This window comes from Cygnus olor, chromosome 2 (genome assembly GCF_009769625.2).
Source record: "Cygnus olor isolate bCygOlo1 chromosome 2, bCygOlo1.pri.v2, whole genome shotgun sequence".
Taxonomy (NCBI): Eukaryota; Metazoa; Chordata; class Aves; order Anseriformes; family Anatidae; genus Cygnus; species Cygnus olor.
In genome coordinates, this window is record NC_049170.1 from 131,249,062 (window position 1) to 131,257,197 (window position 8,136).

Sequence of the window (8,136 nt, forward strand, 5' to 3'; positions counted from 1 at the left end):
TGAACTTCTATTTGCTCAGAACATTTTTTTTTCTATAGTAGTCAATCACATCTGAACCATTATCATAGTTTAGTTTTTATTTTTTTTACTGTAAATATTTTAAAGTTTGCTACCTGTTGCAAGCTATGTAAAAATAAATAAATAAATAAATCCATCTCTATCAACACTTGATAATTATGTATCTTTTTCAGTCTGTTAGACAGTCATCTATCCTAGCAGCTTGTGACATGACATTTAGTGTACAGTTTAACACTATGTTTTTAACAGCCCCCCAAACAATATTGAAGTCAGTTTTCATTATGACAGTGTCAATAAAGAAGAGTCCTATCCCAGATTCTTTGAAGAGGACAGGGTATCTCTCATCACAGTGAGCAGGTATAGGAAGGAGTGAGGTCACATTTCTTCGGTGATTCGGAAATTCAACGGAAGTCAGTGGAATTTCTGGCTGCTGAGGAATGTCGACTCAGTGCCTTCACATCACAAGACACTATTCACCCACAGAGTCATCAGGGATGACTGCTTCTTCGCTAGGGTAAGAGAAGCTATGCGGGATTAAGGTGAATTAAAATGCGGTCTGTTTCTTTCCTGCCTTTTTCTGCAGTACTTCTTCCCTGTATGCTCTGGCTGGAGCAATGTGTAAAGCTTTGCTTCATTTGCTTCTGTTAGCACAAAACCTGTGGTTTTCATTGCAGGTTGGACTGAGCCACCCTGTGGCAGTACCATGAATTTCACTTTATTGGGTTGAGATGACTGCAAAACGAGTTACTAAAAATCTAGGAGACTGGACAGTATTTGCTGGACTTCCCCGGAGTTTTTTTCTGCACATGTTGGTACCAGATTCCACCTGTGTTCTGCCTCCATCCACTGGTTAGTTGGTTCTCTAGAGGACTAGTAGATTTATTATAGACTCAATCAAAATATTTTAGGCCATTGTAATCCGTTGTGTCAAAGACAAGAATTTGCTAATGCTAGCTGCTTAGCTAGCTTAATTTAACATTGCATAGGGCATAGGGGTTGCAGAATCAGAAAAGCCCATTAGTGTAAAATAACTTTATGCAACCTCTATGGACCTCCCAGCACTTTCTCCGCTGTGAAAACAAATGCAGGAACTGCTAAATTGTGTAACACTAATGGTCTACCAATTCCACTTTAAGTTGTTTAAAAAAAATGTTATAGGTAACTCTGGGATAATCTGTTACTGAACTAAATGTAGCTTCTGCTGTGCTACTTGAGGTATACCTCAAGCAGTATGTTTTCAAAGTCCCACCTGCCCTCACGATCACTTGAAACACTGAGGGTAGATTATCAATGAGATTATGAGATTTAGGCAAATCTTATATTTAAATTGGGTTGTAGACACTCAGATTCGATTGTATTTTAGAATTCAGGCATTCAGTCCCATTATGTTTCATTGGGATTTATGCGTTTCTCTCTCAGGATACGGTGAAACCTATGACTAAAAGTATATTTGTTTTATGACAAAGAAGACAATTTTGTTTCTCAGCTGTAGAACCTTCAGCATTACAAGTAATGGAATTTCTCCTAAACGCAATTGTTTCTGGAAGGCAATTCTTTCCAGTTTCAAAGCTACATAACCTTAAAGAAGTACAACTAGATGTTCTGAAAGGAGACATAAGCACTGAAATGGAGATTCTCATAACATATGGGCGTCCAAATCCTGAGTTGTAATGCTGAAATACTTTAAGCAGTTGCCAAGTCATTCTAATGTATATCTACATACATATCTACCTCATAGATACTACATACCTACATACATACTTACCTCATAAATACTACATGAGTGTGTGTGTGTGTTGCCTTTGAATACTTACTGTATTAGTGAGATGCTTCTTTAGCACTTCTTCAGAGGGACCTTGGCTTTTAAAGGGCTGAAAAAGTTGATGATTTATACATACTCTTTGAGAGCTCCTTGGAGATTGTACAAAGTTTCAAATGTCAAGTGGCCAAAAAGGACTGAGGGAAAGGTAAGACGTGGGTTTTAAACTCAGTTGCTGGCTCGCTTTTTGCACGTTTTGTCTGACTATTTGTGATTTGCTGCTCTGTGGCTGGGGCATCTCTGTCATGCAGTATAGGCTTCTGGAAGCCTGCACGCCTCATTCAGAGCTTGAAATATCACTCTGAGGGTTAAGCTCAGTTCTTTGTTCACTCTAGATCTTTCATGGTTTCTAGTACTTTTGTTTTAGCTCAACCTTTGAATTTCAGACTTGTCTCTTTTCCAAAACACTCAAGTGTGGGATACCAATTGCCCCTTTTTCTCCTAACTGATCGCTATCAATCTGGTAAGATCAATATATTATCTTCTGATGCCCGCCATAGACCTTAGTTGTGATATAGTTTTACACCTAAGTTGGTTTCAGGGTGTTACTTTGATAATAGACTTCTTATAGAACAAAAACAGTGACTTAATAGATGTTTTCCAGAATACCAGATTCATGGGTATAGTTCAGCTGCCATGTATTATTCTGGTAATTCACTGAGCTACAATGAGGATTTAAACATTGCTTTCTGTTCAGTTACGCCTGTTGTACTTCTCTCCTAGAATGGAGTCCTCAAGTAAGAAAGCAGAAGCAGTGGCCTCTAAAGAGTTAAGGAATCCCTGCCTATCAGAAGTTAGGCCTACTTTGACTTGTAGAGATTTTTTTCTCTTAGGGATTGTTTCTGGGTAGAGAAGCTTGCAGGCTTTATGACCAGTATTTTCAGATGAAAGAACTGTAAAATGGATTTTTAAATAATGAGGTACAACATTTACTTTCTTCCTGTGGCAGGTATTGAGATCTCAAGCACATGGTGTCCTACCTTCTTCCTTCCTTTTTGTCCTCACTGTTAGCATTGTCAGCCCCTGTCCTAGCTGGGTATATTTTGCTTTTACTCTAACATACAGAAGTCACTGTGATCACAGATTGATAATTGTGATGTATTATTAATAAGTAAGAATATAGAGAGGCAATCTGAGGAAATGATGGTATTAATGCTTGGACAAAATTGTCCTAGAAATTGACAACTAAAGAAACATTGGCAACTGTTTATTCTTCTGGAAAATGAGCAAAATATGTGTTTTTGACAATAGGTGGAAGGAATGACATTCCAGTGCAGACCAATGACAGTGCAAGGCCCCACCCAGTTGCCTTTGAAAGGTTTGGGAGTGGCTCCTGAGAAATGGTAGAAAGAAAATGTTGTACATATCTTCAAGAAGGACAAGAGAGTGATCCGGGGAGCTGTAGGCCTAATGTTAATACATGAGAATGTGATGAAATAAATAACCCAGGAAAACATTTCTCAACATGAAGGACATAAAGGTGAGCAAGAGTAGTCGGCATGTATTTATGAATGGAAAATCATCTTACCGACCTGTGAGCGTGATGTGATGAAATGACTTTGTAGGTGAGCACAGAGCAATGGAAGTTGTTCCTCTTGACTTAAGTGTGGCTTTTGACACTGTTTCAGATAACACTGTCATAGATAAACTGATCAAGTACGGGCTAGGCAAGCGGACAATAAGGTGGACTGAAAACTGGCTGAACAGCTTGGCCTGGAGGCTTATGATCAGTGGCACAAAGTTGGATGCCAGACACTACTGGTGTATCCCAGGGTTGATACTGGATCCAATCCTGTTTAACATCGTTATGTCCATGATGATGGTACAGAGTACACCTTTAAGTTTGTAAACAATATAAAACTATGAGAAGTGGTTGATAATACCAATTAGGTCTGTTGCCATTCAGAGGGTCCTTAACAGGCTGGAGAAATGGTCTGGCAGGAATTTCATGAAGGGAAATGCAACGTCCTGCTCCTGGGGAGTCATAACCCCATGGAAAACAAAACAAAACAAAACAAACAAACAAAAAAACAAAATAGGCTGGGAACCAACCATCTGGGAAGCAACTTTGCAGAAGATGCCCTGGGGCTTCTGGTGGACACCAAGTTGAAAAGGAGCCAGCAATTGTGCCCTTGCTGCAAAGAAGCCCAAGAGTATCCTGGGCTCTGTTGTCAGGAGTGTTGCCAGCAGGTTGAAGGAAGTGATCGTTTCCCTCTGCTCTGTACTGGTGAGTCCACACTTGGGGTACTGTGTCCACTTCTGGGCTCCCCAGTATAAGAGAGAGATGATACTGGAGAGAGTCCAGCGAAGGGCACGATGACGATTAAGGGCTTGGAGCATCTGACAGTGAGGAGAAGCTGAGAGATCTGGGATTGTTCAGCCTAGAGAAGAGAAGGCTCAGGGGTTACAACATTTGCTCATAATACTGTTTACATTAGTAAAAAATAAAGCTAGCTGCAAAAAGCTGTGTAAGCAACTCAGAGAATAGCACAAATGGGACAAGTGCAGCCCAGCAATGTCCTTGTAGAAAGCTGCACTGCTCTCTGGTTGAGCGATGGAGGTCCTGGTCTGGTCACGTCCCCTCTCCGGGTCTGTCTGTTTCATGTGTCCCTGACGGCCAGGAGGCACCCCTCCTGGGCCAGCCATGCCGCCCACCCCGTTGTGACATGGGCCACCACCAATGTTCTGCCCACTGTGACATGGCCACCACATCACCAGGGAGGTGCCAGGAGCTGGTGGCTGCCTGCTGTGATATGGCCACCACATCACCAGGGCTGCTGTAGCACTGAGACATGGCTGTCACCTTCCACCATTCAGGCAAGAAGAAATAATCACATAAAATAATAATAATAATAATAATAATAATAATAATAATAATAATCATCATCATCATCATCAACTGAATACTCTGGGGAGGGAAATTAAGTAGCTGTAGCAGCAATTTAAAAAACAGAAGCTCAGGAAAGGTTAAAGGAGAATTAAAAGTGGCAGGTCCTATCCACTTCCCAATTTTAAAGACTCGTGCTGTTGCCTGTTGTTGGGAATTGTGGGCTTGAAGGCTAAGTTCTGGAAGAAAAATGCAAGTCAAGTTGGCTGCAGGTAATATTTCATACCTTTGGTATTAAAGACATCTGTGGGGACATTCAGTGTGAACTGTAAAGACTTGCATCTTTCTCTCCCTTTCTCTCCCTGACACAAAGCGTGTATTCTGTGATACACACTTCAGTGGGACACTGGAACAAAATGCATCTCCTTGGTACACTGCAAGCTATTACAGCCTCTTTAACTGTCAGGACAAGAGGCAATGGGCACAAACTGGAACACGGGAGGCTCCCTCTGAACACCAGAAGCACTTCTGTATGGTGCGGGTGACAGAGCATTGGCACATGGCAGAGGCGGTGGAACTAGATGATCTTTAAGGTCCCTTCCAACCCAAGCCATTTTATGATTCTTTGATTCTAGCTTATCCATGTGCATAAATACCTGATGGGAGAGTGTAAAGAAGATGGAGCCAGGCTTTTCACAGCAGTGTCCGGTGAAAGGTCAAGAATTAGTGAGCATAGACTGAAACACAAAATTCCATCTGAACATAAGAAAATGCATTTTATGTTACTGTTATGGTGATCCAGCACTGGAACATGTTTTCCAGAGAGTTTGCTGCTTCGCGGTACTTAAAACCTAACAATGCAGCCCTGAGCAACCTGCTCTAGCTGACCTTGCTTTGAGCAGGGGATGGACTAGACAGTCTTGAAAAGTCCCTTGCATAGAATCGTAAAATAGAATCATAGAATATCCTGAGTTGGAAGAAACCCACGAGGATCATTGAGTCCAACTCTTGGGTCTGCGCAGAACCACCCAAAAATCAGGCTGTGTGTCTGAGAGCGTTATCCAACCACTTCTTGAACTCCAGCAGGCTCAGTGCTCTGATCACTTCCCTGGGGTGCCTGTTCCAGTCCCCGACCACCCTCTTGGTGAAGAACCTTTCCCTAACACCCAGCCTGACCCTCCCCTGTCCCAGCTCCATGCCGTTCCCTCGGGTCCTGTCGCTGTCCCCAGAGAGCAGAGCTCAGCGCCTGACCCTCCGCTCCCCTCGTGAGGGAGCTGCAGGCCGCCATGAGGCCTCCCCTCAGCCTGCTCTGCTCTGGGCTGAACAAACCAAGGGACCTCAGCTGCTCCTCATACATTCTCCCCTCACTATCTTTGTAGCCCTCCTTTAGACACTCTTTGATAGTTTTATAACCTTACAGCCTCAACTCTTCTGTGATTCTGTGAGTTTAGGGGCCTGTCATCCCATCCTGCTGTTGCTGTGGAACAAAAAGATACCAGATGCAGTTTCTATTTCTGTTTTCTTAAAAGCATCTAAAAGCACCTACCTACTGATCAAAGAGTTTGGGAGCACAATTTGTTCTTCTCATTTCTGTTGTGTGATGAAGTAAAATTCAACTTGTTGCAAGTAGACAGGTAATCTTTGAACATACTTTCTGATGCTTTTTTTTTCTGAATAAGGATTTTTTTCCCCTCCCTGTAATCAATGTAAAAAGAGAAGAAAATTGTAAGGAAAACCCAGGGAGTAGAGAATAAAGAATAATTGTTAATTGAATAGTAGTCTACATGGTTTCTTTTCAATTTGAATAAAATTATTATGGCAGAGATTTCAGGCATTTTGATTGAGGAGTCATATTCATGTGCAATAATGGCTTCATTACATGCACTTGAAGCTTCGAGCTTAAAAATGATTAGTTTACTTTTAGCTAGAAGAAGTGGTTTTAAATGTCCTTTGTTTTACGTCATTGAAGCATCCACTCACTTTCCTTTTCAGTTTGCTATGAAATGTGTAGGGAAGAGGTTGTTCTTTTCCAGCAATAACCTTTTGGACAGAGTGGTACCCCGAATTGTAATTTGACAGGGCAAAGCTTCTGGTCCTTTGGTACTTCCTTTGTGGAAGGTCTTGAGGTCTTGGTTTTCCCTCATAATGCTCTGCAGCTTAGTGACTTCTATAGCATGATGTATTTTAGCTTTGATTTGTGACTGGTCTCAAAAGTATATATAAATATGTATATTTTTTTTGTGGGGCCTAAGAAGAAACTTAGGCTTGTTAAAATATGAATTGAACTCAACTCCTCTCCTAGCTGTTTCATGAGTTTCTGTGTGACTTTGGACAAACCACTTTACTGTTCATTCCCACGGTTTGCTATAGGCTTACCTAAGTGAGCTAATAAAGTTACAGTAAATATAATTTTCTTCTAAATCTGGATGGCAGGCATCACTATTACTTGCACAACCTTGTGTTCTGAATTTAAAGTGATGCTCATCTTCCCTGCACATTTCCCTGTCACAATACACTGCTGCACACAGTCACTAAAAAGGGCAGTGTACATTAACTCTAACCCGTGCACAAAGGATGTGAGTTTCGTTGTTTTTAACGATAATACAGAAACCTTTTCATTTGTTTACAAAGTTCAAATAGTAGCACTGGTGTGAAACAGCTTTTTCTTGGAGAAACATGTGGCGTATTGATATGGAAATAAGCACAGCCTGTGCTTCAGTATGTGCCAGGATGGCTGCCTTCTGTACTGCCACACTTAAGTGAACTTCTGCATTGTGCTAAGCTTGTGTTCAAGCTAGCCAAAATTCTAGCAGTGTTTCCTTCCCTGTGAGTGGTAGGCTTTGAAATACTGCTATACCTGGCATCTTTGCAGGTGAAGTTGGACAGACTTATGCTCCTACCCTTTTCTTGTGAAATAGCAACATGTAGTTGGTTATTGTTAGATGAATATCATGCAATGTTTGTTTCACTTATAGCAAAAACAAACGCAACAACAAGAAGGCAACCAAACACCAGAAAATTTTGACGGTTGGCTTTGAAAAAGAAAAAAAAATCTCTGTCCTTCAGAAGGACCCTGTATCCATTGCTTTCTGTTTATTTGCCTTTTAGACTTTTCCTTTTTCAACCCCACCGTATGAACTGCAATTCAAGAGTATGTTGCACACAGACATTAATTTAGCACTAACATTTGCAGGCTCTAGTGGGGCTGGAGGCTACTGTTTAATAGTTATTATTACTGCTATCTTACAGAACCCAGAAGTATGCTAAAAAATTGCAGATGAATAGAAAAAACATCATTATTTTCAGTATGGATTTGTAATTTTACGTTGAACAGGATGGGACAGGTCAAGGTAACAAATATTTCAGGCAGAAATTGATAAGAGAGCAAGAGTTATGACATGAAGATCAACCACTTGTTTTAGGCCTTTGACCTACAAGCTTTTATTATCAAACAGTATTCATCATGATGGAT